Source organism: Diabrotica undecimpunctata, chromosome 9 (genome assembly GCF_040954645.1).
Source record: "Diabrotica undecimpunctata isolate CICGRU chromosome 9, icDiaUnde3, whole genome shotgun sequence".
In the NCBI taxonomy this organism is placed as follows: Eukaryota; Metazoa; Arthropoda; class Insecta; order Coleoptera; family Chrysomelidae; genus Diabrotica; species Diabrotica undecimpunctata.
Window position 1 is genome coordinate 48,588,159 of NC_092811.1, and position 25,211 is coordinate 48,613,369.

Consider the following 25,211-nt stretch of genomic DNA (forward strand, 5'->3'; position numbering starts at 1 on the left):
TACCTTAATCCTAAAAACAACTAAATAACCGACCCTACAAAACGATTTGTTAGTTTTATGATAACCTACAAATTATTTGCCATCTATTAGATTAGGTTTTATTTAAAACATGTAATGAGTTTTTCTTCGATAATAATTAGTCTGGAATTCAGCTAGTAGATGGCGCAATCATTTAATTGTTTTTTTAATTATTTAATCCTGAAATCAACTAAATAACCGACCCTGCAAACGATTTGTTTTATTTATAATAACCTACAAACGATTTTTTATCTATTATATTAATTTTTATATAAAAATAAGTAATTTGTGTCGGCCATGGACGTATAAACACATGGTGTCGGCTAACGTCATGGCAAAATTTCATGAATTATATGTGAACTTATTAATTGGCCTACAAAAAAGTGGACATATTACAATCATCTACAAACGATCTACAATCGAAATACTATGTAGTATTATTATTATTCTTATCCGAATATTTGCCCACCACATGCAGGTTGAAGAAAGGTTATTTACTACATACACAACAATGTCATCCACTATGTTACCATTCACAAACAAATGATTTTTGAAGTCACCATTTGCCAAAAACAAGATTTTTTCTGAAAATCTGAAAGTGTCTTTTGTGGTAATGACTAACCCCCATTATTTTTTAAATTTACTAACCTGCTAAATTCCCCAACAGAAGTATAAATAAGAATGATCGAATTGTGCTTTAAATAAACATTAAATACAATCTAAACACTTTAGGAACAATTTTTCTAATAATAAATCCATACTTGAATCCATGTCAGCTTTTATTTTATTATATGTAAAGAATATTATTTTCCCTCTTCTCCACTCTATTTGCAATACATTTTGCGCATTATCATTGTCATTTAGACTATTTCATACAATAAAATTGGAATCAGGATAGAAAGTTATATCATTATAATGTTAAAATAAACTCGTATAAGAAACAATTATTCTTTTTAAGGAAGGAGATTATCTTACTTAAAACCACTCACACAAAATTCCATATAATTATTATGGGAAACAAGTGAAATTTCAAATTTTTAAATTTTTTTTGCCCCCTTATTTGTGTCCACCTAGCGGAATACTCACGCCAAACTTTAAAAAATCGACTTTACTTATTGTCCTCCAGTTCTTCATCTACCATCTAGTTTATTACTGCATCTATATACCATACAAAGAACTAATAATTAGTTTTGTAATAACCTGCAAACGATTTCCTATCTATTCAAAGAAATCAAACTAATATCGGTTTAATATCTCTCTATATATTACATAGTTTTTAAAGAAAAATCTAATAAATTAATAATCGATTATTAAACAGTGAGATATACAATCGATTTTATATTCAGAATATTTTGTTTTCTATCACTAGAGCCATGATACTATGAATAACAAGATAGGATCTTCCCGTAGCACAAAATCGGTCGTGTTCGCGCATGCCGTCATTGGAGACCAGAATTTGAATTCTTGTTAAAGTTAAATGGGATTTTTATGCATTCTGTGATGAAATTATTCGATTAGCAAAATAATAATATTAAAAAAAGGTTTAATAATTACAATAATCGTACACAAAAGGATATTTCCAAACTATTTATTAAAGATTATTTATTGACACATACAAAAAACTGACATTACGAACGTGCAGGTCTCCAATTACGTCACGACTTATGCGCAATATCTTATCTTCTTAATCATAGTATCATGACTAGAGCCACAAACCATCATAGATCTGCTTTACTAAACTTTTTCTTTTAGCATTGGTGCCAATTTTATAATACGTACTCTCGCTGTGAGAGATGTTATAGCGTTATTCCTCGCCGACCAAGGTTAGTAAACGACCGCGCCGATGATAAAACAGGTAAAACAGCTATGTTTTAACTAAAAATAGGCATTATTTAGACAAGCTGGCAACATTGCCATTTGCCATAGTCACTCTCATGGTCGTTCTTCATTCAATTTCCGGTTTGATCTGATCTGATCTGAACGGCTTAACGATCGTAACCTTAGAACATAATACCAAATAATACTATCGTATAAAAAAGAATTAAAATGTGATAATACATAAAAAAATATATTCTGATCCTAGAATCAGAATGATCTGCTGAGTCTGAGGTGAGATCTTATTGGTTATTGGTATTGATGTCGTAAGAACATGCGCCGGCGTGCCGGAAATAGACCTACACGACAGTCGACAGGTCGACACGACACCCATTTTGTTTTTGGCAGGGTAGCTAGCTGGCCTCTGGCGTGGCGTCATGGTAAAGTGGATAATATGTTACATTTGTAGTCATTATTCTCTCTAAAAGATAAATCTATAATCGAACTCTTGAATTTATATTTAACCACATAAAATGTATCGTCGACGACAACTAAGGAATGTAAGTAATATGCTTAGTTCATAACTACGTTTTAATCCTAATCTTAATTTTTCTCTATACTTTTGCCATATATTTAGACAATCATAGCTAAAGTTATAGCGGACGCTTCTATGCGCTGTATTATAGTCGATGTATGAGAGAAAGTTTTCAAAATGATGAAATAACAAATAATAATATAAAATTTGTTATTTCATTACTTCGTAAACTTTTTCTCTCATACACCACATATAATACAACGCATAGAAGCCATCTCCCACCGGCATATTTAGAATCTGTGCACTGTAAATGATTTTGAAAATTTAAAAATAGTTGTAACTATTCTTGCTTAAACTTCAGTTGATATGTTATCGTAAAATGAATGGAAATCCTTGGATACACTTAGCTTTAGTTCTTAAAGGTGGTTAAACTTTTCTCCTGGTATCTTTTGTCTGGCTTTATATAATTGGGGAAGTTAAAGTTAGTAACATTATTACCTTCGTCAGAATCAGTTTTTAATTTACTTGAATTTGTAGTTGATTTCTTTTGAGCCTTATTTTTTCTATATAAGGCATAATAAGCTCTTTGTTGTTATCTTGGTAATTTAATTTGAAATAAATCTTGCCTTCAGTATTCCCAGGCCTTATAGATTTATACTTCATGCCCTTGCTGAAATCCTTAAAAAAAGAATAGTCTAAGTATTTCACTTCATAAGGTTTAGGATGTTTTCTAGCATTTTTACATATAGTGATATAATCTGCTGGAACATTGATATCTTTATTTTTAAGATGCCTTTCATAACGGAATATGTCACCTTATGTTTTATTGCAAGATGTAACAATGCATTTGATAATGTAGAACATCTGTTTTGATATCTACAATTGTCACTGTAAATTATAAATTTCTTAGGAATAATAGAGAGAACTTTGTTTTCAAGAAAATCGAAAAGTATGCTTAAAAATTTGTTTGATGATAGTTTACCTTCACTCTCGTTCCATAAAAATTAATAACCTTCGCTTTGCAAATTAAAAATACAAAAGTTGTGAACTAAAAGTTTGCATCTATAATAGAGTGCAGATGCATTTGACTTTGGACATAGTAGTAAATATTGAAGGTATATAGTAAAAACATGTTCTTCTGCTTTATCTTTTATCTTTTTCTCTCTGAGCCTCATCTTTTTTCTTTATGTGACATTGATAGTCTTCTTCACTTATATGTTTCATTGAATAGGCCCTACACAAATTGCACTGGTCCTTTTTGGGTTGAAATATAGCTAGATTTAAATCTTCAAAAGACTTTTGAAATGAGCATTGAGACAAAGATTCACTATTCTTTTCTTTGCACCATTTTGTAGTGTAGTGCTCGTAAATCCCACTTTTTGAAGGCCAAAAAGGTTCTAGGATAAAGTTTAGTTGACAATTTATGATAATAGTGTGATTATAGAATAGAATAGAAAAAAGCTTTATTCTCAGGATTCATAAGTTACACACAAATATAAATTATCAATAAAGAGAATGGTGTCAATTACAATTTATAATGGTTGCTGTAACAACCTATACATACCATAAAAGTAATATTAAAATATAAGGATAATAACAGTGACATTTAGATTCAGATAAGAGCCCTCAGTTTCCCTTAAGGTCACCTTGAAGGTATTCTTCCACTTTGTATAGTTCAAGGTGTATGAGCAACTGTTGAACAGACTTTCTATATTTATTTATGTCAGTTTCTATTTTGATGCTGTAAGGTAGTTTATTAAAGAATTTAATACAGGCATATTCTGTGATTTTCTCAGATGCTGTTAGTCTATGTATTGGTATATTATAGTTTGAGATTGTTTCGTGTATTAGTATGATGGTTTGTTAGGTGTTTCAAGAATTTATGTCTATTTTTAAAAATGAAAAGTAAGCATTCATATATGTATGTTCCAGCCATTGTTAGTATGTTTAGTTTTTTGAAATTACCTCTACATGAATCCCTGTATTTCAAGTTAAGTAGAGTTCTGATTGCTCTTTTTTGTAATATAAAAACCTGTTCAGTGTTACCACTTCCCCCCCAGAAGATTTGCTGTTATTCTGAAAGAGTAGCAGATATATGCTAACCTGTTACAGATCTCATTTATATGCACTCCAAAATCTAAATTTTGGTTAATATGTACCTCCAGAAATTTTGTGCTTTGGTTTAGAGTAACCATTTGTGATTGAATTGAGACAGTTTCTGGTAAGGTACTATTATTTGTTTTAGTGACGAAACAGATATAATTTGTTTTTTCTCTGTTCAGTATGAGTTTATTCATATTGAGCCATCTCTGTGCTGTATCTAATCAATTATTAGCGATATTCAATAAATTATTCAAGGATGACCCTATAGTTAAAATGTTAGTGTCATTTGCAAATTTCACAATAAGAGTATTCTGATTGTTATCTGTAATGTCCAAAGCTAAATCATTTACATAAAAAACAAAGAGAAGAGTACCCATAATACTTCCCTGAGGAATTCCTACCGAAATGAGTCCTTCATCAGAGAAGCAATTTCTTGTCTTGTACTCAAATTTTTCTTTCTTTTTTGTGTTTGATAGGTATAATTTTATCCAATTATAACCTGGCCCTCTAATACCATATCTGTAAAGCTTTTCCATTAGTATTTTGTGATTTAAAGTATCAAATGCCTTTGATAAATCTAAAAATATGCCCATGGATATATCTTTGTTTTCATAACCCTCATTTATCTTTGTTATAAAATCATAAATGGCAGTCTCTATAGATTTTCCCTTAAGGTACCCATGTTGTGCATGGCATAACAGTCCCTCAATATAAAAAAAAAACGAGAAGCCTGACACACATGACTGTTTCATTTGTTTACAACACTGTTTTATTATATTTGTAGGTATCCCATCATAACCTGAAGTGAATTTATTTTTCAATTTTCTAATTAATTCACTTACTTCATTTATAGTTACTGGTGTTAGAAAAAATGAGTTTTTGTTGAACTGTATTTTGGTGCTGAATTCTATTTTTGGTATATTTTCAAAAAGTTGTGTAGCAGCATTTAAAAAATATTCATTAAAATTATTACTTACCATGACTGGATCTCCTAGTATAGCTACATTATTATCGATACAATTTACCTGTGTGATTTCTTTAACGATTTTCCATAGACTTTTTGACTTATTTTGACTATTAGGTATTTCTTTCCCATACTGCATTTTCCGTGAATCCACAAGCATTTTTTTATACTGACCTTTTTTTTTGTTTGTACTCATCTTTGTAATGGTCATCTACTCTACTTAACATTAGCAGAAGGTCTAAACGACATTTATATTGATTTATTTCATTTGTATTATAGTATTTGATACATTTTCTGTTTATTTATATTTTTTTCTGGAAAGCATTGGTCAAATAACAAAGAAATGATTTTCATAAATACAACCCATTGCTTTTCTATATCCCAATTTGGTACTGAAAAAAGCTCCTCCCAGTCTTCATCTTGCAGCATTTACCTAAAATTTTCTTTACTGTGGGAATCAAAAATTCTTTTCCTAATTTTTATATTTTCTTTTTGTTTACATTAATACTGAAAGTTATTTTTTGACCAAGATGATCATAAATATGAGTATCTAATACTTCTGCTACATAAAGTTCACAGTTTGTAAAAATGCTATCAATGCACGTCTTTGTAGCTCTACATATGCGAGTATATTCAGAAACTGATGGCAATATATTAAATGTTTGTAATAAATAGAGAAAGTCTGTTTTATCTTTAGTTTGACTCCTCAAATCTATATTAAAATCACCTGCAATAAAAACTAGAGAGCTCTCACCTGAAATATACATTAAAACATTTTCTAGAATATCTAAAAATTCCTGCACATAAGACTTTGGAGTACGATATATACAAAGAATTCAAATTTTGCAATTTAAAAAACTTCTACACATGAACATTCAAAAACATATGTTTTTGCCTTAGCACTTACATCTTTTCTGATCCTCCATGATAAGCTTTCTTTTATATAGATTGCTGTGCCCCCATGTTCGCCTTCATCTCTACCGAAGGCAGAGACTAATTTGAAACCCATAAAATTGTGATTTTGTAATTGGGTATTTGATTTCCAATGTTCACTTAAACAAACTGCGATGCACTCTTTATGGTGTAAGATTTCTTCTTGTATTGTATCCATACAATTTCCCACTGATTGAGCATTTTGATGGATGATACTATAACTGAGGATCCTCCTATATTGGTGGCATCCTCTTTTTCATGAAAAACCTCGAGACTACTGCTCCATTTGGCCAAGCCTCTCGTTTCCATGCTTCTCTACAATCGTCTTGTCTGATGGTAACTTTCATTGAGGCATAATGTTCCGGGTGGGATGATGAATGCTCTTCACATTTTACGCCTGGGAAATTTGGCTCCAAAAAGGACTTCAGTTGCTCAGGTTTAGTTCCTGGAGTAAGCCTAGTGACATGAAATGATATAAATTTTGGAACTGCTTGAACCTGGGAAGTATTTTCATTTCGGCCCACCACAAAGCGACGGGTTTTACGTTTGGCTTCTTGCCACTTATTTTTATTAGGTGTGCGTACCTGATTCCCTAATTGTTGGATATCTTTCATGTTATTTGTAATCTGTGCCTGTAAAACTGGACTGTTTACTTCTTGCCGAATGAGAACTTTATTTTGATGGTTATGTTTATGTACTTTATGAGAAGAGGACGATGAGGATGGTAAGGTTTTAGGTTGTTGTACTGACTTAGCTTTGTAGCTATCATTTGCATCTATATTATCTGTAGCATTTACAACAGTTAAAGACTCTTTTGAGTTTGCACTTACGATTCCGGCCATCGTGGCAGTATTTACTCCTTTGTTTACAGTTTCATTTTTTTCCATAGTTTTAATCTTTTATTTTATTTTATTTTATTTCCATTTTGTATGATAATTTTGCCTCTTCCAAGTTCAGCACAACTTTTATGATAAATAGAAAAACATATTTTACAGACATATACTGCACACGATTTGTTACAGCATTTCATTACTACATTTTATATATGTTATTTTTAGATATATTATTGGTAATGACAAGACTCTTTTAAGCTGTTCTGTTTAGCATTAAGTTGTTTTTGTCTAGATGATCTATTCTTCTTCTGTTTCTTACCTGAGTTGCTTAATATAATATTATCCATTCCATTCCCATTTTCTTTCACTTCATTTAAATTATATTCATTTTTATAATTTTTTCCCTTGAGCCAACAGTTAACTTTCCAACCTTTTATATCAAGTGTATCAAGAAAAGTCTGTCTACACACCCTCATTTCCTTTTTATCAAAGCTTAGGTACAACTTGTAAGAAAACTTTCTTCTTGATATATTTTCTACCTTTCTATGTCGTGGTCTTGCTGGTAAATCTATTTGTGTTAGTCCTGCTACATAGATTTTTTTTTCGTTCCAGGTCATATTCCAAAACTTTATGAACTGCTGTTTCCTGTCATCTGACAAATGACTAGAACTAAAAGTTGGTAACTTACATTTACATTTAATGGGCAACATTTGTTTGGGAGGTCTATCTACCACAAATTTTGATTTACCATAAGTATTTGACCTTTGTACTGTTCACCCTTCTCTCTTAAAACTTTAGCTCGTTTATAGTCCCAATCATTATCTCTAACTTGGTGCCTCTTCCTCCTTATTGGATTTGGGATAAAATCAGTTTCATCTTGATTTTCTTCATTGAAGTTGATTGTTTTATTGACTTTAGCAGAATTAGAGGAATGGCCTGTCTGTTCTACTGATTCCAATTTTATTTCTCTCCTCAAGTCTATTTCAACATTAATTTGTTCTGTTATAGCCATGCGTTCTTTAATAATCTCAGATTGTTCTGAAGTTTTATCTCTTTCTGTGTCACATATTTGAAACATGTGTGTCATGTGGATCAATCCCACAAATACACATTTCATCAAAGTCATTACCACTAAATAGGTGTACTTCATTTGACAATATTGGTAAAGTTTTCTTATTTTCTACAAAGGTTTTAATTGGTGTCAACTCGCCACCTTTACTTACAATAAATATCAATGGTTCATCATCCGAATTGTTGAGATTAATACAAATATCTTGGTCAATGACATTTAAAGATGTTTCATATACTTCATTTGATACTTTGAAAGTGTTCTTACTCATTTCAGATATTTTGATATAGTTCCTGATGAATCTCCAAGAATATTATTATTAAAGGTTACAGTTGTTGAACCACAGGAAGTTGTTTTTTCAGGATCTTCAACCTTTGTTGAAGTGTTGCATTTTTCTGAACAATGTTTCATCAGACACATTTATTTTCATTTTACTTTTCACATCTTCAAGCCCTGTCTTTTGATTGTTTGTTGTTAGTCGAAGCTTCTCAAAAACGAGGTCTGCTCTCCGTCGCATTCTGGAATTAATACTTTTGTTTGATTAACTTTTAGCATGTTAGAAGAAAAATGATAAATATACTAAACACATAACTCCGAACTGAATAGGTACAAAACTAGAAAGCAAACCACCTACCTCCTAGTAACAAATCAGCTTACTCAGTAGCCTTATAAATACAAAAACCAATAACTCCCATATTAATTATTTTATTGAGATAAATCTATTATTTTATACTTGGTGGAGATGCTACAAAGATACAAAAAACGAGCATTAAACAACTTAAAAATTTATTATAATAATGTAACTATCAGTCAGTTTATAGCTATCTATTTTCAAAACACTTAACTCCCATTTCGTAACACATATAATAAAGAACTACAGTTATTCATAGCGAAACATTACAGTGTTTAACCATGTTGTCACGCAATGCAAATGGCTGGAGATAGCAGGTTTGCAAATATAAAAATCCCACCGAAAATATAGGTGATTTGTAAAATCCCATTTATCTCTCGAAATAATTTTTTTAGAGTTATGTATTTTTAATAGGTTGTACAAAGCTGGCCTCATAAAATGGAGAAAAAAAAACTAATTTCGAGTTTTTTTGAGTTAGTTGTTTTTACAATTAGGTCGACGATACAATATATATTATCATTGGCTGGACAATCCTTTGAGTTTTAATTTTTCTAGTTTTTTCCTCATTCTTCCAATATTTTCCTCAATTGTGATCTGTTTTGCTTCTTCCCATTATAATTTTTAAGGTACTCAGTCTTGCTCCATGCAAGTTTGGGTCTTCCATTTAATTTTTTCCTACTGGTGTCTGGCATATTTTCTTTGATGTTTCCTTCTGCACCCCTTGAACATTATACAAAGTAAAGGTCCAATAATCTTTATTCATGTTGTGATTTTATGTTCTTTGTATGCTGTATATAGTTCAGAATTAATCATCTGCACCATACATTATTTTCTTTTACTCCTCATGTAAGTAAATGACCAGTCATTGCCACTATAAGAAAGTTAAAGCCAAAAACCATATAAAGCCAAAAATCCAATAATTGCCACACAATTTTTCAAAATACCAATTATTGCCACCCAGTCATTGCCACACAGAAATAATTCTACATTTTACTGAAAAATCTTGTTTATTAATAGAAATTCCACAGGTTTTAGGCCTCAAATACATCCACTGGCAAAGTAAATTCATAACGGATCCGTTCACCATTGCTGAATAATTTCTTCATTTATCTGATTTAGTGACTTTTCAAAAACATAGCCAAAATGATATTTCTGAAGTTTATTGCCATCATTGTCCATTCTCCACTTTTGAACTTCATTTTATATGCCAATTTTAAGGGCCTAAACACGATATATCCATAGGTTGTAGCAGATGGGTCGAGTTGGGATACAAAGCTATCAGTTCTATTCCATTTTCTTTGCAAAAGTTGCAAAAGACACATGCAATGTAAGATGAGAAACATGCCCATCAGCAAAAAATAAAATAGGGTTTTTAATATTTTCTCTAATGAGCCACGGATTAAATATATTGGTGATGTATTCATAAAATGTACTAGAACACATCCATCCATTATCTGAAGTTCCCAGAGCCCAATCTTTTGGAATACTTTGTGATATAGCTGATGGAATTCTTTCATATGCCAACACAATCATTGGAGGGGCGATTTTTCCTGCAGCATTAGCTGTTACCAATACTGTTATATTTTCCTTGTCATCTCTAGCAGAGCGATAAATATTTTTATCACCTTTCTTAGCCAAAACCTTTCCCTCTTTAGGTGATAAATAAAATACACTCTCATCGGCATTAAAAACACGATTGGGTTCTTTTGTTATATCAAACAAATCTGTTGACTGAAGTATTCCTCAATTTGACTGAACCACTCTCTCAAATTGTATTCACTTACATTTTCCCAACTGGGAGTTAAATTGTGTGACACTCATTGAGATATTTCTGGATGTCTTCTCAAAAACAAGCGAAACCATTTGTCACTGGGACGTCTATGAATAAATGATTTCTCTCTTTCTGTAGAATTCATTATTTTCTGAACTGTATCCAAAAGCTGAACTTTTGAAACAGGAAAATGTCTTTCTGATAAATGTAAAATCCATTTCACTAAGACTGTTTCCTCTTCTTTGGTTAAAATTGTAGAAGGGCCCATAGAACAAACTAATGGTGACTTTCCATCCCTCTTATGCCTCAAAGTACTACGAGGAACTCCATGAATTTTTGCTGGTGTGGTTGCTGGGATTCCCTTTTTCATGTCCTCTAGGGCTTTGGCCAATTGCTTGTTCGAATAATTCCTTTTAGGTGCCATTTCTGGAATGAACAAAATACTTGTAATACCAAATATTAATGTAACCAATGATTGCCACTTTAAAACCAGTCATTGCCACCACTGGCAATAATTGGTAAAAGTAAAGTTTTTGCAATAAAAAAATAGTGGCAACACCGTAATTTTAAATAGTAAATTTACACATTATAATTAATTAAAAATAACCCAAACCAATAATGGCCACTTGTGGCAATGACTAGTATTCATAAAATATTTTGCAACCAGTCATTGTCAGGTACATTTCTTTAGAAATATGTACCCTTAACTGAATTTAAACAGCAAACAAATGTATTTTAGAGTATTTAAGAGGAGCACATGTGTAAATAAGTTTATAAAACAATAATTTACAAAAGTGAATAACAAAAAGAAAAATGTACTTACCTTAATTTTTTCATAAGAAATCACAAAAAATAGGAAGAAATTTTAGACAACACTACTCTAAGGGGTATACAACAAAAATGGATGAAGCTTGGGTATTGCACAACAGTACACAGTTGCCAAACTTAATAAGGTATTAGTACTTGCAAAAAATGTAATTTGATTTCAAGTCATTTTCTTATTTTCTTAGAATTTAAGGGTCAGTGGCAATAATTGGTAGAGTGGCAAGGACTGGTTGTTTACCTTATGCTGTGGTACCAGGATTTTTATTTGGTTTTTGTGTTATATCAGATCTTAAGTCATCAATGAGACCATTATATTTTTTTTTGTTTGCAATCTGTGCCTTTCTTTTAATCTCATCTGACATTACTTCGGCTGGTAACTAGTGAACCTACATCATGCAAATTGTTTTCACATTTTCAATGTTATAATCTCATGGTTATGTTCTGTAGATATTTCAATCATGTGGATTTGTCTACATTTATGTATTTTGTTTTCAAGTCATTAATTTTTGCATTAATTTTTAAATGCTTCTATCATATATTTCTTCTGTGTTTGGCTGTGATATGGATATCATCTGCAAATGATGTTTTGCAGCCTTGATTTTTTTAATTACATTTTTTAATATCCATGCCTCAGCTCTATAATCATCATTATGGCTCAACAAGCTTGTTTTGGTATTGGCCTATTTCAGGTTTCTTCTCCATTCTGGACTGTGTTATGTTTTTTTTTCTTCAATTTTTTATATCTAAGGTTGTTCTATAATTTTCTATCCCTACTCCTAGGGTAGAAGAGAATTGGAGGATTTCTTATTATTTTTCCTATTGGCACTTATTGGCTTATTTTTTCTTCCATTTTTCTTTCCACATGCCCTATTCCAATGCAGCTTTCCCATTTAAATAAATGTTATATCTGGATCCTGGTATATTTTCTACAGTTCAAAGTTATATCTTCTTTTCCAAACTCCATTTTCTTTTGTGCCTTTGTACATGTCGCAAGATTTTTCTTTCAAATGTAGCTATAATCTTTGCACACTTTTAGAGAGTGGACAGATTTCTGAACCAGTCTTAAAGGATTTTTTATATTTGGCATTTTGTTTTTCTTGTGACAATATCTGATCTGAGTTGCATAATTGAGCTATGGTAACATTTGTTGGCAATGGATATTCCCCTCTTCACTTCCCCTACAACATTGTTATCAGATGTAACTAAGGATGCTAAGTATTAAAGTTTTTTACCCCCTCAATCTTGTAATCTTATATTGTTAGAATATCTTCTAGCTGCCTTATTGCTGTGTTTTTACTTTCATGTATATATTTTGTTTTGGCCTAATTGATTTTAAGGCCACTATTTTGTGCATTTGATTGAGTGCATCTATTATTTCTCTTATTGTCCTTATAGTTAATATGCTAGTATTTGCACACTTTTATTAATTATTGTTCCTCAAGGAATGAGCCATTGCCTTCCTCAGCTAAGCATGGATTCCCATATTTCTCATAACTTCATTGTTGTTATCAAGGAACCTTGTTCTGGGTCTTTTTTCTTTTCTTCTCTGAAGAATTCTGTTTATATTGTCATATGTACTTTTGAAGTCATGATGTGTAGATGTTAAATTAACTTGTTTCTTGTTGTATATTGTTTTCTGCCTGCAGAAGACATATTGGTATTTGCCAACTATGTTTTCAGCGTTTCATCAATAAAGTTGGACATTTTTTTGTATGCTGCTTTCAATTGCATCATTGATATCACTCTGCTGGAAACTGTTTATTCAACCACACCTTTGTTAATTCTGTTCTAATCTCAGCTATCGTTGATGAACTATTTTCCCTGTTGTCTGCTTGATCTAGTTGCATCCTTTACAGTAGTACATCATTTGCTTCTGCCCTATCTGTTTCAAGGTTTTCCTTAAAATGTTCTGTCCATTTTCTGTGCATTTTTTGCTGTTCTGTCAATACATTACCCTCCTTATCTCTACACATCCTTGTTCTCATTTTGAATTATTTTCTGTTTACTTCTTTATTTATATTTTCTCTCTTCTTTCTTTAGTCAATTTTCTTCTTTACATAGTTGTTTATATTCCTCCTCTGCTTGTCAGTTTCAGTGCCCCTGTTGCATCAGTAAACAGGCTGTTTATCTTTCTGTTTGATGTTTTACTTTTTTTATAGTCTCTTTTTTTCTTCGTATCCTTCACTCCTAAGTCCATATAATAATATTGAAAATATATAGCCTCAAATGGTGTTCATTCTTTTCAAATTGAGATGCACATTAGCAGTGGCTTCAACACTCAATACTGTTTATTCATATAAAATCTTACGTATCTCAAATGTGTACAAAACATCAATTAAAATTAAAATTATTTTCTAAATATACATGAATTGAATAAAAGGAGTTTTTTATCAATATTTTTTTAATTTTACTTTCAAATTCCTTTTCAGGCAAGTTTCTGATATTTTCAGGCAGAACATTTTATTGCCCAATACTCTGGTCCATTTTGACACCTTTTTAAATGCCAATATGTGGGTATCATATTCTGTTTGTGTCTAGTATTGTAACCATGCTGATTCTTGTGACCTCTATAAGGATTGGTATTCCTCTTTATGAATTTTCTAAGTGCTGATACAGTAAGAATTCCCAATTTTTCATAAGCCTAACAGCAGGTTTCCCTAAATCCCAAACGAGCAAGGACCCTCACTGCCTTTCTTTGCAGACCAAACACCCTGTAAGTGTCAGCTACATGATCACAGACAAGGATAGAGTATGAAATATGTGAGTGGAATATGGAATGATACAGTGAGACGCATTTTGAAAGATTTCTCAAAATAAAGAGGCTTATTTCTTATTACTTTTGCATAAGTTAATAATATGTGGGCCCACTGTAATTTTGGGTCCAAAAAAACTCCTAAAATCCAATCTCGCTGACTGTTATTCAGAACCAACCTATTTTTAGTAAACCATTGCTGTCATCTGCCATGCCACCATAGAACCCCTCCAGCATATCTTCAATATTATCAAAAATAAAATAGGGCACAGTATTGAACCCTAGGGTACTAAAATATTTAACACACTCTCTGACGATAACACCCCACCAATCCTCACAACCTGCACCCTATCTTTTAGATATGATTTTATAAGCTCAATACTCTCGGAACAAAAGTTATATTTTTCTTATCTCTACAGTAGGATTTCATGACTGACCAAGTCAAAAGCCTTGCTCAAGTCACACAAAAGAGTTAAATTGAAGCTTATGAAATGACTCTGTAATATATAATATAAGGTTCAAAATATTGTATTTTTTATTCTTGCGAAAACTAAATTGACATTCAGAAAAAATACCATTGTCCTCAAAGAAACCTTCTATTTGTAGTGCCATGCACTTTTCCACAATTTTCGAAATAATTGGCAGTAGTGAGACTGGTCGATAATTTTCTGGCAGGTTTGAATCCCATTTGTTGAAGGTTGGACAAATTATTGCTTTTTTAAAGACATGAAAAACATGTTCTTTGATGCAGATACTGTATACGTCTCATAAGAAGATCCAACCTCACGCATGTGGCGTGTGCCGATGGTGTTCGAAGAGGTGGACAGTGGCGTGATTATGCTTTTTATATAATTACGGCACCGAACGGTTAACGCTGCGCTACTGAATTATGTAAACAAGGCACTCGGATCGAATCCGTACGAAAATAAGGAGTTGTGCTGGTTCTTCGTAACTGGCGCCTACTGTATTAGATTAGGAAGTGGAATTGTTATATGTTTTGTTTCTTTGATAAACTTTACATTAAATCCAAGATTTTAACGGCTGTTTTTATTTTTTAAATTATTTATAATATCTCGTACTGTATTGAAAGTCACTTCTGAGAAATAAGAGTGATTTAATATATTTACCTGAGTTATATCTATTTGATTTAGATTTGAAACTGTGATATTTTTGATCAAGTTGGATGCTATCTGTGAAAAGTAATCAAGAAAGATCTTTGGACTGATATTAAGAGGCTAGTATTTTTCTTATTACCATAATGTTCATTTGTGATTTTCCACATAGAGTTTGGATTACTGAAATTCCTGATGATGTTGTTATCTTGTTATTTGCCATGCTTTTTGCATTCTCTATTGCATTTTTAAGTCTTTAAATGTCCTCTCAATGTCTGGTGATAGATACTGGTTTTTAAGCTGTTGTAAAAAGTGCAAGTTTTAAGTTGATTACGCATAGCTGTTAAAAACCAATTAATTTTATTAGTTTGATTGCCCCTTACGTTATACTTCTTCTTTAGGAAAGATTCCAAATAAGCTTCTTCCAGAACATTCATAAATCTGTTAAACTTCTCATTCACATTAATTTCTCTCACATTCACAAAGTCAAAATTTATACCAAATAATTTAGTCCAAATACCCTTTCTGTGTAATTGTCAGAAAGTAATTTTTTCTTCCAATCTGTTGTTGTCCTTTGTGGTCAGAGAAACCAAGTTCACATACTCCGGACATCTCACACTGTATCTCAGAATACAGGGAAATGTTATCAAGAAAGATTTCTCCTCGAGTCGGCTCAAAAATGGATTGATTTAAATTGTAACCTTTAAGTACATCTCATATCCTAGTTGTATTGATCTCATTTGTACAAAATTTTACATTGAAGTCATCTGCCAAGACCAAAACTTTCCAAAAGTCCATCTAAACATGTTAAAAAAGTGTCAAAAGGACCAGATGGGCTTTGATATAAACATATATTACTTTTAGTTACCTTCTTTAACACAATCATACAGTATTCAATACACTTTCTAAATTAAAATTCACATTACAATTAAACACATTAAGATTTAAATTCTCCCTAACAAAAATACATGTTCCTCCTCCAACTGAATATAATGTGGCTAAAAAAGCTGCCAGTTTAATTCCCTGTAAGTGGACTGCTTGAATCTCCTCTTCCTTCAGCCAATGTTGTTATATAAAGAACATCAATTTTTTGTTATATAACACATCAATTTTCTTATCTGCCATAAAAGCCTTCAGTTCATCTACTTGATTCATTATGATTGCACATTTCCATGTAGAATCCTTAGGTTAACGTTTGTTTCATCAATCAATCCTAGATTTTTCTGAACGACTTTGTGAAAGTATTTCGACAGTATATTAATTTGTATTGGAAATAATCATTGGCATTGAAGTAGTCTATGGGATCATTTCCACTTGGATCTACTTTAAATCCGGCTACTAACAACAAATGTTATTTCACGATATTGTTTTAGTTCTGAAGACCATACAATGCCAGCTATTTCCGGTTCATTTTGATTTTGTTCTCCATAGGGTAGTTGAAAAAAATTTTGTATTTGCATCAAATCATCATCATCGGTTGCGGTAGTATCGCTATTATCTTGCCAATTAGTGTCACTTCCAATATTAAATCTACATCGTCCTTGTCAGATGCTTTTAACAATTATTGTATGGTCAGATATCTAGCCTTTTTAGATGTCGGGCAAATCTGGACACAAGAGGTTTGTTCCAACACAACAAAAAACAGTCACGTACCGGTTACGCTCCTGCGCACTAAACAAAATACGTTCCAACAAAAATATGATCGTTCATCTTATCGTCCTTCCGACCGTTCCAACAAAAATGATGATCGCCCAGTGACAGTTTCGTGACGATAATTTCAGTAATCTGGCAAATGCATAAACTGGATGGGATGACTTGCGCACTGGGATTTTATTCTACGTCTTTAACTTTGTTGGGCCTAGATTAACTTAGATTTTGTATTAAAACAGCAAATTTGTTCAGAAAAAAGAAGTTAGGTTCATGATTTTATCACGTGCTTATGATAAGACTTATTTTATATATTTGTTTCTCGTTATTTATAACTTTATAAATATGACTGACCACGAAGGAATTAGTGATTTTTCTGATTATTATAGTAGTGAGGATGATTTGGAGCTATTAGCCGAACCTAGGGTGAAAAACCAGAATTATTTAGGTAGATTGGTCTTTATTTTAAATTTGTGCAAACTACTGATTAATAATCAAATAAATAAAATAAAAAAATAAATTGTCACCAAATTATGTCAGTTGTCAGAAAATCGTTCCAACATCAGTTTCCAAATTACCGTCATCAGACGATACAAATGGTGAACATGCGCATTAAAAACGGTACCAGTAGTTTCGTGACGGTTTTCGGACCGTACAAAAATTGCGTGTTGGAACAAACCTGGTATCATTTCCGAATTACTTCTTTTTGGACCAAATAATAAAACCAACATTAAGTCCAAGTTTACGTAGGCATAAATTATATATTATTTTATGTGGCAGTTCATTTTTGTTCTGTTTTCTAGTGTACTGGCACCCAATAAAGCAAATAAATATAAAAGGGTAAAACGCGTTGTAACTAGTTACGGAGATGTTGAAGAAGTACGACAACAAAGCTTAAAAGCAAATAAAGCGACGAGATCTCTTAATGACACAATCTGGAAGAACAAACACCTAAGATAAGACACAAAAACAAGAATCTATAAAGCAGCAGAGCCTAATATTGAAGAAGACACAGGCTTTAAAGGAAGAATGTGTTATCTCGAATCTCGCAAGTTCTTCAACCATGAGGTTCTTCTTGCTCACTCACATTACTCACCTCAATCACTTTAATCACTCTTCTTCTTAAGGTGCCCTCTCTATTACTCAAGTTTGGCTATAACTACAGCAAATTGCTCTCTATCTTGAGCTGTTCTTAGTATCGAATGCGTGTCCATACCTCTCTAGTCTTACACTTTTCAGCCAGGAGCATTTTCTTCTTCCTGGACCTCCTCTTCCTTCCACTTTCCCTTCCATTATCAGTCGTAGGAAGTTGTATTTTTCTCCTCTGTAAACATGTCCTAGATAACTCGTTTTTTTGTTTTTTACCATATTTAGGAGTTCTCTCTCCGTCCCCATTCTTCTCAGTACCTCGTTGTTGGTTACCTGCTTTGTCCAAGATATCTTCAGCATCCTTCGGAAAAACCCACATCTCACAAGGTTTCTACACGTCTCATACTTGTAATTCCGAGAGTCCATGTTTCCACTCCGTATAGCAATATGGAATAAATAAATGTTTTTACAAATTGGTATCGGATATCCAACGATAAGGTAGAGTTTATTAAGAATTTTTTCATTCTTTGAAAAGCGGACCTAGCATACTCTATACTTATTTTACCCGTATTTCAACTTCGTAGTCAAGATTGTTTGTTATCCAGGAACCCAGATACTGGAATTTGTGTACGGGTTCTGTTTAAATTTAAATATGGTTGTATAAATTAATCAATACATTTGTCCTCCCTGTATTCCTACGATCCCTATAAGTACCGCCATCGGGCTCGTGGAATGCGTCCCTTTGAAAGAGAAGAGCACCAGTCGTTGAAAAGAAAAGACGCAACCCGGCACGGGAACCCATGCACGCATATTAAATTGATTTCGTTCGTTGTTTTGTAGTGCAACCCTGGTAATTAGACCCAGCGGTAAGTTTTTACCTAGTTTTACCTAAACCTATAAATTGTTTTTGATTGTTTATTGCAACCATTTAAATTTTAATAATTATTTGCACCAATGAGGAAAAGTCCATTTTTCTCGCCAGAGTTATCGAAGGAATAGTTCTGTTAATTTAAGTACTACTAATTCGTAATAGTACATTTGTTTGTTAATACACCCACATTGGCCTATCTAGCCGGATTTGAACTCATTTATTGAAAAAATATTTTTTGTTATATTTAAATTTGAATGGTTGGTTTCGTCTCGTCGTATTTTTTATCGTTTTGAGGGTTCTTATCTTAAGTTTGCGTCTCTTGTCGTGGCTCGAGAATAATTTATGACCTTTTTGTAAAGTCGACCATATGGGACTTTTTAGAAGGGAATTATCGTCGTTTTAATAAAGTATCGAATTACAAATCGGTAATTTCGGGGTTTTAGACCACATTTTTGTACATTTTCGTTTGTATAAATATTATTGGAACTTGTTAAAAATTTAAAATGGAAAAACTTGAAGAAAAGAATAGGAAGCTCAAATTTTTAAGAAAAACTGCTTTAAATGATATTCAGTTAATTTTCGATTTAGGTTTTAAGGCCCTTTCAGACGTTTCTATTCGCCCTTTATTTAAAATTAGACTGGAAGAATTAGATTCGATTCGCGAAGAGTTCTTAAAACATCACACTAATATTATTAGTAATATTCTTTCTGTACCAGACGCGGATACGAGGGTTGAAGAAAATGTTCGGGAATTATTTTTGGAACAATTTTATAAAATAAAACTATTTAGTGCGGAATTATTTGAGCCACAATTTGAAACTCCAGAACCATTTAGATCGGTAGTAGTTCCACAATCAAATATTCGCTTGCCTAAAATAGAGCTGCCTAAATTTAAGGGTGATTTTAAGGAGTTTAGTTCATTTTTAGATTTATATAATTCGGTTGTACATAATAACGCAGGCCTAGCAGACGTAGAAAAGTTTAAGTATTTGAAAGGATGTTTAGAAGGGACTCCACTTAGTTTGATTCGTAATTTGTCAATAAATAGCGATAATTATCAAATTGCTTACGATCTAATTGTTAAACGCTACACAAATGTTCGTCGTTGTGCGACCGCGCATTGGGATGCGATCTTGGGCGTACAGAAAATATCGGTAGTTAATTCGAAAAATCTGGCTAAATTAGTAGATACGTTTTTAGAAAATTTAGCCGCATTGAAAACATTAGGTCTTCCGACAGAACATTGGGATTTTATTATGTTTAATTTACTTTTGTCGAAATTAGACGCGGATTCAGTAAAGTTATTTGAGTTAGAAAATAAATCGAATAAAATCCCGTCATTTCAAAAATTGGTAGAGTTTATTGAAACTCAGTACATTGCTTACGATAATTTGAATAGTAGCTTAAGTGAATCTAAGAAATCGTCGAGGGCTCCAACTTATACGGAGCCAAAGTGTAATTATAAACATTCCAATGAGTCAAGGCATAATAGTAGTTCATCCTTTGTTACAAATTCGTCGTCAATATGTTGTGCTTTATGTAAACAAAGTCATTTTCTTAACCATTGCTCGTTGTTTTTGAAAAAATCTCCAAAAGAAAGATACCAATTTTGTAAAGAATCTTCCTCGTGTTTTAGGTGTCTTAATCAGGCTAATCATTCTGTCAAGTCGTGTCCAAAGGCCTTTAAATGTAGTAAATGTAATAGTCAGCTTCATAATAGTTTGTTGCACTTTGATAGAAATCTTTCCAATAATCAGTCGTCCACAGAAAATACTAATAATTCAGGGGCATCGGGAGTAGAACAAAATTCGCCTGAAATATCACATTGTGCTGCTAGTTTTGTAGGGAAGAAAAACGAGACAAAAAAGGAAATCTTGCTCGGTACTGTTTTAGTTCACGCGATTGATAGTAAGGGGTGTAAACAGCCCTTGAGATGTCTTTTAGATTCAGGTTCAATGAGTTCGTTCATTAGTCGCAAAGCTGCCAGTAGATTAGGCTGGCCTAAAACTCCTTGTTCATTTGAAGTTAACGGACTCAATTCGATGCAAACGAAACTGAATCAAGGTCAAATAAGTTTTTCTATCCAACCTCGTCATCAGGAGTCACCGGTGTTTCACTTGGAGGCTATTATTACAGATCGGGTTTGCTCGGATTTGCCGAGCACCAAAATTGACATATCGACGTGGAATTATATTAAAAATTTGAAGTTAGCCGATCCCGAATTTAACTGTAGTCAATCTATAGATTTGTTAATTGGTTGTAGCATATTTTCGAAGGTGTTGTTAGAAGGTAAAATTGAAGGTAAAGCGGGACAACCAGATGCCCTAAATACCGTTTTTGGTTATATTTTGTTAGGACCTACTAGCACACCTAACCTTTCGTCGACTTCGCTTGTTTGTCTTTCAAATATTGAAGACCCACTAAATTCTTCGTTAACGAAATTTTGGGAACTGGAAAACGTACCGGAAAAGCCAGTTTCAGAACCAGAAGACGTTCTGTGTGAGAACATTTATCTGGAAACGCATAATCGGGACGTCTCGGGTAAATATGTTGTATCTTTGCCTTTTCGTGAATCGCCGCCTTGTTTGCAAGATAGCTATGATATTGCTTTAAATAGATTGCTATCATTAGAACGACGCTTATCTCGTCAACCAAGTTTGAAAAAAGAATATTCTTTTCATATGCAGGAGTATCTTGATTTAGGTCATATGCAGTTAGTCTCTAATGCCGAAAAGAAAAGGGGAAAGTATTATATTCCACATCATTGCGTTGTGAAACCAGATAGTGTTTCAAGTAAAATTCGAGTTGTATATAATGCGTCTCAGAAAAGTTCCAGTCGCGGTAAATCTTTAAACGACTATTTACTGGTCGGTCCTAAGCTGCAACAGAACATAGTCTCACTGTTGTTGAATTTTAGACTTAATCGTTTTGCGCTGTGTGCGGACATTCGTCAGATGTATCGTAATATTTTAGTCGCTCCTGAACACACGGATTATCAACGCGTGTTATGGAGATTTTCTAGCGCTGAGGAAATTCAGGAATATCGTTTATTAACTGTTACTTTTGGAATAGTATCTTCGCCGTATCTCGCTTTAAGAGCTCTCCAACAATTAGCATTAGACGAAGGCTCTCGTTTTCCTAACGCCGTCTCGCTTATTCGTCACGCTTCGTATATTGATGATTTTGTTTTTGGTGCTTCGACTCTCGAAGAAGCACAAACTTTAGTTGACGAATTAGTCGCTTTGTTAAAGTTAGGAGGCTTTGAATTACGGAAATGGTGTTCGAATGAATCCAAATTGTTGTCGCAATTTCCTGAATCCCATATTAATCCTCACTCCATTAATTTTGATCCAGAAGCAAATGGTCCTTCATTAAAAATCCTTGGTTTGAAGTGGATTGCACAGTCCGACGTCTTTCAATTTTCAGTCAAATTGCAAGACGTCCCTTGTACTAAAAGATCGTTTTTGTCCGAATTAGCTCGAATTTATGATCCTTGTGGTTACTTAACACCTATTACCTTTTTTATTAAACATTTAATCCAACAGCTTTGGGCAACCGGTCTTAAATGGGATGATCGTCCTCCTTCGGAAATAATTCGGGTATGGGAACAATATAAGAGTGAACTATCTCTTATTTCACAGTTCAAAATTCCTCGTTTTTTGAATATTTCCTCATGTCCCATCTTAGAGCTTCATGGATTTGCCGATGCTAGTGAAAAGGGATATGCTTGTGTCGTTTATATTCGTAGTATTGATACTCGTAACCTAGTTCAAGTTAATTTACTGTGTGCCAAATCGAAAGTAGCTCCTATAAAACAGATTACTATACCTCGATTAGAATTGTTAGCTGCTGTTCATTTGGTAAAACTTATGTCGTTTGTGTTAGAGTCGTGGAAGCATATAATATTTCAAAATGTGTATACTTGGTTAGATTCTCAAATCGTATTGCACTGGATTAAAAGCTCCCACTCGAGATTCAAAACTTTCGTCGCAAATCGCATTTCGATAACCATGTCTCGTTACAGGGGAGTTAGAACTCAAAAGGCCTATTTGTGTCTATTTGTATGTTGCGCTACAAAGGCTTTAAATCTTGAATTAGCTAGTGATTTGACCGCGGAAGCTTTTTTGGCCGCTTTACAACGTTTTTATTAATTTTGTTTTGTTCGACTTTTGTCAATATAACCGCGACGAAACCACCATTTTAATTTTAATTTTTTTATTGTAGTTTAAGTTTTGAATATTTGTGTAAGATTTGTATAGGAATTGTTTGTATTAATTATCGTTTTAGTTGTTTAAGTAATTATAGTATTTGGAATTCGTTTTGTTTTTAAAGACCTTATGGCCTTTAAAGGGGGGAGAATGTTTAAATTTAAATATGGTTGTATAAATTAATCAATACATTTGTCCTCCCTGTATTCCTACGATCCCTATAAGTACCGCCATCGGGCTCGTGGAATGCGTCCCTTTGAAAGAGAAGAGCACCAGTCGTTGAAAAGAAAAGACGCAACCCGGCACGGGAACCCATGCACGCATATTAAATTGATTTCGTTCGTTGTTTTGTAGTGCAACCCTGGTAATTAGACCCAGCGGTAAGTTTTTACCTAGTTTTACCTAAACCTATAAATTGTTTTTGATTGTTTATTGCAACCATTTAAATTTTAATAATTATTTGCACCAATGAGGAAAAGTCCATTTTTCTCGCCAGAGTTATCGAAGGAATAGTTCTGTTAATTTAAGTACTACTAATTCGTAATAGTACATTTGTTTGTTAATACCCCACAGGTTCTATCTGTTTGTTTTAGATACGAATATTAATGTCGGCATTTGGTTCATATGTAACGGCCATTACTTTTGTTTTATTTGTGTTTATGTTCAGCCCCAAGCTATCTCCCTCTCTGGTTATGACATTTAAAAGTCTTTGCAAACCCTCAGCACTGTTCGCAATAATGACGTAGTATAATGACGTAATACGCAGACTGTGTCGTCTGCGTATCTTATTTTGGAAGATCTTTTCGGAATATATATTACACAATAGTGGAGAAAGTACACAGCCCTGACGAACTCCCATTTTTATTGACATTTCTGCTGTCATACGATTGTTTATTTTTATCGACGCCATTTGATCCCAATATAGGTTTTTACTAAGAGCCACCGTGTTATAGTCTATAGCATGATGTGTTAGGATTTCTATGAGTTCTGCGTGTTTTTCTCGAATCAAACGCTTTTTCGTAGTCGATAAAACAGATTTAATCACTCATTTTATTCATTCACTCATTCACGTTACTCACTAACTGCTAAATGACTATAGCTCCATCAATTTTGTCCCGATCACTCTGAAATTTTAATTGGATACTCTTGAAGAGTTATACTGCCGAACAAAAAATTCAAAGAAATCCTTTAACCCCTCTTAAAGTGAAATTACTGCTTAATATTGGCTTGGGGTGGGGGGGACAATGATGTTAAAAAATATTCATGTTATTCTTAATCTACACATTCGTTACTCCTTCCGCCAATGGTGCAGTTTAAAGCTTATTAAAGTTACGAAATGTTTTAAAAACTTTTATTGAAAGAATTGCACAAATCTGCTGATTATCAACGTTAAAAGTTCAGCCAGGTCATTTTATACTGATCTTCGTTTTTGTTAATATTTGAAACATAATAGATGTTGATTTACTCTAATTCTATTTTTTTTTTCAGGTTAACAGTAGAAGCCATGATGACTGTCTGAATACATATAAATGGATTTTTGGTGATTAAGGAATGCATACATCATGAAGTTATGTTTGCTGGTTACCACAAAAGCTTTTCACAAAAAAGAGACAACGGCAAATAGCATTCCAAATCTTGATCTAACATAGATATAGTAATATACTTGTTAATAATAAATGTTTTGTTGTGGTGTGTTTTTTTACAGCCAGTTTTCCTATATATCTAAATTGTATTATTTTTTCATAAGTATTAATATTTTACGTACTTTATCAACACAAATTTGTGTGAAATTACTTGACCAGACACAAATGTATGTATATAATCCAGATGTGGTGGGGAACTTCGACAGTCCACAGCAAAGTAGCTTTCGAATTAAGTAGAGAGCTGCAGAAGAGTTTGTTGTGGAACTCTGAGGACCTCATCGTCTTGTTTATATATTTTTGACTAAATGAGACTGGTTCAAGAACAATCTGCAAGTAAAACTATTTTACTAATATGTAATATATTTATTATGCTCATGGTGTAACGTAGCGAT

The 25,211-nt window shown here is 32.8% G+C and overlaps 1 long non-coding RNA gene across 1 annotated transcript; it reads left to right on the forward strand.

Moving 5' to 3' along the window:
• Positions 1-1,993: 1,993 nt before the first annotated feature.
• On the forward strand, positions 1,994-24,866 carry LOC140449494 (uncharacterized). Its single transcript, XR_011951808.1, has 2 exons — positions 1,994-2,393; positions 24,665-24,866. It is a non-coding gene; the product is annotated as an uncharacterized lncRNA (long non-coding RNA).
• The last annotated feature ends 345 nt before the right edge of the window (positions 24,867-25,211 follow it).